The sequence below is a fragment of the Branchiostoma floridae genome, chromosome 5 (genome assembly GCF_000003815.2).
Source record: "Branchiostoma floridae strain S238N-H82 chromosome 5, Bfl_VNyyK, whole genome shotgun sequence".
NCBI classification, from domain to species: Eukaryota; Metazoa; Chordata; class Leptocardii; order Amphioxiformes; family Branchiostomatidae; genus Branchiostoma; species Branchiostoma floridae.
In genome coordinates, this window is record NC_049983.1 from 10,193,061 (window position 1) to 10,198,950 (window position 5,890).

Sequence of the window (5,890 nt, forward strand, 5' to 3'; positions counted from 1 at the left end):
GGATACTTCCTTCTCGAGATATTCTTGAGTATATGGACCCTGTTTAGGCACAACCGCTAGCTCCTTTTAGAGACCCCGCCTGCCACGGCAACGGGTAGGGTGATGACTTAATGTCGCGATTTGTAGCTTAGGCTTGAAGTTCCGGCTTGGCAGACATGGTATCATTGGAAAGCTCCCTTAGTAAGGAATAGAAAGGTGCAAACCGCAAAATCTTCGGATACTTCCTTCTCGAGATATTCTTGAGTATATGGACCCTGTTTAGGCGCAACCTCTAGCTCCTTTCATTAGACTCCGCCTGCCACGGCAGCGGGTAGGGTGATGACTTAATGTCGCGATTGTAGCTTAGGCTTGAAGTTCCGGCTTGGCAGACTTGGTATCATTGGAAAGCTCCCTTAGTAAGGAATAGAAAGGTGCAAACCGCAAAATCTTCGGATACTTCCTTCTCGAGATATTCTTGAGTATACGGACCCTGTTTAGGCGCAACCGCTAGCTCCTTTCTTGAGACCCCGCCTGCCACGGCAGCGGGTAAGGTGATGACTTAATGTCGCGATTGTAGCTTAGGCTTGAAGTTCCGGCCTGGCACACGTGTTATCATTGGAAAGCTCCCTTAATAAGGAATAGAAAGGTGCAAACCGCAAAATCTTCGGATACTTCCTTCTCGAGATATTCTTGAGTATATGGACCCTGTTTAGGCGCAACCTCTTGCGCACTTTCATTAGACTCCGACTGCCACGGCAGCTGGTAGGGTGATGACTTAATGTCGCGATTGTAGCTTAGGCTTGAAGTTCCGGCTTGGCAGACTTGGTATCATTGGAAAGCTCCCTTAGTAAGGAATAGAAAGGTGCAAACCGCAAAATCTTCGGATACTTCCTTCTCGAGATATTCTTGAGTATATGGACCCTGTTTAGGCGCAACCGCTAGCTCCTTTCTTGAGACCCCGCCTGCCACGGCAGCGGGTAGGGTGATGACTTAATGTCGCGATTGTAGCTTAGGCTTGAAGTTCCGGCCTGGCACACGTGTTATCATTGGAAAGCTCCCTTAATAAGGAATAGAAAGGTGCAAACCGCAAAATCTTCGGATACTTCCTTCTCGAGATATTCTTGAGTATACGGACCCTGTTTAGGCGCAACCTCTAGCTCCTTTCATTAGACTCCGCCTGCCACGGCAGCGGGTAGGGTGATGACTTAATGTCGCGATTGTAGCTTAGGCTTGAAGTTCCGGCTTGGCAGACTTGGTATCATTGGAAAGCTCCCTTAGTAAGGAATAGAAAGGTGCAAACCGCAAAATATTCGGATACTTCCTTCTCGAGATATTCTTGAGTATATGGACCCTGTTTAGGCGCAACCGCTAGCTCCTTTCTTGAGGCCCAGCCTGCCACGGCAGCGGGTAGGGTGATGACTTAATGTCGCGATTGTAGCTTAGGCTTGAAGTTCCGGCTTGGCAGACTTGGTATCATTGGAAAGCTCCCTTAGTAAGGAACAGAAAGGTGCAAACTGCAAAATCTTCGGATACTTCCTTCTCGAGATATTCTTGAGTATACGAACCCTGTTTAGGCGCAGCCGCTAGCTCCTTTCTTGAGACCCCGCCTGCCACGGCAGCGGGTAGGGTTACGACTTAATGTCGCGATTGTAGCTTAGGCTTGAAGATCCGGCCTGGCACACGTGTTATCAGTGAAAAGCTCCCTTAGTAAGGAATAGAAAGGTGCAAGCTGCAAAATCTTCGGATACTTCCTTCTCGAGATATTCTTGAGTATATGGACCTTGTTTAGGCGCAACCGCTAGCTCCTTTCTTGAGACCCCGCCTGCCACGGCAGCGGGTAGGGTGATGACTTAATGTCGCGATTGTAGCTTAGGCTTGAAGTTCCGGCCTGGCAGACTTGGTATCATTGGAAAGCCCTTTACTAAGGAATAGAAAGGTGCAAACTGCAAAATCTTCGGATACTTCCTTCTCGAGATATTCTTGAGTATACGGACCCTGTTTAGGCGCAACCGCTAGCTCTTTTCTTGAGACCCCGCCTGCCACGGCAGCGGGTAGGGTGATGACTTAATGTCGCGATTGTAGCTTAGGCTTAAAGTTCCGGCCTGGCAGACTTGGTATCATTGGAAAGCTCCCTTAGTATGGAATAGAAAGGTGCAAACCGCAAAATCTTCGGATACTTCCTTCTCGAGATATTCTTGAGTATACGGACCCTGTTTAGGCGCAACCGCTAGCTCTTTTCTTGAGACCCCGCCTGCCACGGCAGCGGGTAGGGTGATGACTTAATGTCGCGATTGTAGCTTAGGCTTGAAGTTCCGGCCTGGCACACGTGGTATCATTGGAAAGCTCCCTTAATAAGGAATAGAAAGGTGCAAACCGCAAAATCTTCGGATACTTCCTTCTCGAGACATTCTTGAGTATATGGACCCTGTTTAGGCGCAACCTCAAACTCCTTTCATTAGACTCCGCATGCCACGGCAGCGGGTAGGGTGATGACTTAATGTCGCGATTGTAGCTTAGGCTTGAAGTTCCGGCTTGGCAGACTTGGTATCATTGGAAAGCTCCCTTAGTAAGGAATAGAAAGGTGCAAACTGCAAAATCTTCGGATACTTCCTTCTCGAGATATTCTTGAGTATACGGACCCTGTTTAGGCGCAACCGCTAGCTCTTTTCTTGAGACCCCGCCTGCCACGGCAGCGGGTAGGGTGATGACTTAATGTCGCGATTGTAGCTTAGGCTTGAAGTTCCGGCTTGGCAGACTTGGTATCATTGGAAAGCTCCCTTAGTAAGGAATAGAAAGGTGCAAACCGCAAAATCTTCGGATACTTCCTTCTCGAGATATTCTTGAGTATATGGACCCTGTTTAGGCGCAACCTCTAGCTCCTTTCATGAGACTCCGCCTGCCACGGCAGCGGGTAGGGTGATGACTTAATGTCGCGATTGTAGCTTAGGCTTGAAGTTCGGCCTGGCAGACTTGGTATCATTGGAAAGCTCCCTTAGTAAGGAACAGAAAGGTGCAAACTGCAAAATCTTCGGATACTTCCTTCTCGAGATATTCTTGAGTATACGAACCCTGTTTAGGCGCAGCCGCTAGCTCCTTTCTTGAGACCCCGCCTGCCACGGCAGCGGGTAGGGTCACGACTTAATGTCGCGATTGTAGCTTAGGCTTGAAGTTCCGGCCTGGCACACGTGTTATCAGTGAAAAGCTCCCTTAGTAAGGAATAGAAAGGTGCAAACCGCAAAATCTTCGGATACTTCCTTCTCGAGACATTCTTGAGTATATGGACCCTGTTTAGGCGCAACCTCAAACTCCTTTCATTAGACTCCGCATGCCACGGCAGCGGGTAGGGTGATGACTTAATGTCGCGATTGTAGCTTAGGCTTGAAGTTCCGGCTTGGCAGACTTGGTATCATTGGAAAGCTCCCTTAGTAAGGAATAGAAAGGTGCAAACTGCAAAATCTTCGGATACTTCCTTCTCGAGATATTCTTGAGTATACGGACCCTGTTTAGGCGCAACCGCTAGCTCTTTTCTTGAGACCCCGCCTGCCACGGCAGCGGGTAGGGTGATGACTTAATGTCGCGATTGTAGCTTAGGCTTGAAGTTCCGGCTTGGCAGACTTGGTATCATTGGAAAGCTCCCTTAGTAAGGAATAGAAAGGTGCAAACCGCAAAATCTTCGGATACTTCCTTCTCGAGATATTCTTGAGTATATGGACCCTGTTTAGGCGCAACCTCTAGCTCCTTTCATGAGACTCCGCCTGCCACGGCAGCGGGTAGGGTGATGACTTAATGTCGCGATTGTAGCTTAGGCTTGAAGTTCCGGCTTGGCAGACTTGGTATCATTGGAAAGCTCCCTTAATAAGGAATAGAAAGGTGCAAACCGCAAAATCTTCGGATACTTCCTTCTCGAGATATTCTTGAGTATACGGACCCTGTTTAGGCGCAACCACTGGCTCCTTTCTTGAGACCCCGCCTGCCACGGCAGCGGGTAGGGTGATGACTTAATGTCGCGATTGTAGCTTAGGCTTAAAGTTCCGGCCTGGCACACGTGGTATCATTGGAAAGCTCCTTTAGTAAGGAATAAAAAGGTGCAAAGCGCAAAATCTTCGGATACTTCCTTCTCGAGATATTCTTGAGTATATGGACCCTGTTTAGGCGCAACCTCTAGCTCCTTTCATTGGACTCCGCCTGCCACGGCAGCGGGTAGGGTGATGACTTAATGTCGCGATTGTAGCTTAGGCTTGAAGTTCCGGCTTGGCAGACTTGGTATCATTGGAAAGCTCCCTTAGTAAGGAATAGAAAGGTGCAAACCGCAAAATCTTCGGATACTTCCTTCTCGAGATATTCTTGAGTATATGGACCCTGTTTAGGCGCAACCGCTAGCTCCTTTCTTGAGACCCCGCCTGCCACGGCAGCGGGTAAGGTGATGACTTAATGTCGCGATTGTAGCTTAGGCTTGAAGTTCCGGCCTGGCACACGTGTTATCATTGGAAAGCTCCCTTAATAAGGAATAGAAAGGTGCAAACCGCAAAATCTTCGGATACTTCCTTCTCGAGATATTCTTGAGTATATGGACCCTGTTTAGGCGCAACCTCTAGCTCCTTTCATTAGACTCCGCCTGCCACGGCAGCGGGTAGGGTGATGACTTAATGTCGCGATTGTAGCTTAGGCTTGAAGTTCCGGCTTGGCAGACTTGGTATCATTGGAAAGCTCCCTGTAGGTAAGTGAATAGAAAGGTGCAAACCGCAAAATCTTCGGATACTTCCTTCTCGAGATATTCTTGAGTATATGGACCCTGTTTAGGCGCAACCGCTAGCTCCTTTCTTGAGACCCCGCCTGCCACGGCAGCGGGTAGGGTGATGACTTAATGTCGCGATTGTAGCTTAGGCTTGAAGTTCCGGCTTGGCAGACTTGGTATCATTGGAAAGCTCCCTTAGTAAGGAATAGAAAGGTGCAAACTGCAAAATCTTCGGATACTTCCTTCTCGAGATATTCTTGAGTATACGGACCCTGTTTAGGCGCAACCGCTAGCTCTTTTCTTGAGACCCCGCCTGCCACGGCAGCGGGTAGGGTGATGACTTAATGTCGCGATTGTAGCTTAGGCTTGAAGTTCCGGCTTGGCAGACTTGGTATCATTGGAAAGCTCCCTTAGTAAGGAATAGAAAGGTGCAAACCGCAAAATCTTCGGATACTTCCTTCTCGAGATATTCTTGAGTATATGGACCCTGTTTAGGCGCAACCTCTAGCTCCTTTCATGAGACTCCGCCTGCCACGGCAGCGGGTAGGGTGATGACTTAATGTCGCGATTGTAGCTTAGGCTTGAAGTTCCGGCTTGGCAGACTTGGTATCATTGGAAAGCTCCCTTAATAAGGAATAGAAAGGTGCAAACCGCAAAATCTTCGGATACTTCCTTCTCGAGATATTCTTGAGTATACGGACCCTGTTTAGGCGCAACCGCTAGCTCCTTTCTTGAGACCCCGCCTGCCACGGCAGCGGGTAGGGTGATGACTTAATGTCGCGATTGTAGCTTAGGCTTGAAGTTCCGGCCTGGCACACGTGTTATCATTGGAAAGCTCCCTTAATAAGGAATAGAAAGGTGCAAACTGCAAAATATTCGGATACTTCCTTCTCGAGATATTCTTGAGTATATGGACCCTGTTTAGGCGCAACCGCTAGCTCCTTTCTTGAGACCCAGCCTGCCACGGCAGCGGGTAGGGTGGTGACTTAATGTCGCGATTGTAGCTTAGGCTTGAAGTTCCGGCTTGGCAGACTTGGTATCATTGGAAAGCTCCCTTAGTAAGGAACAGAAAGGTGCAAACTGCAAAATCTTCGGATACTTCCTTCTCGAGATATTCTTGAGTATACGAACCCTGTTTAGGCGCAGCCGCTAGCTCCTTTCTTGAGACCCCGCCTG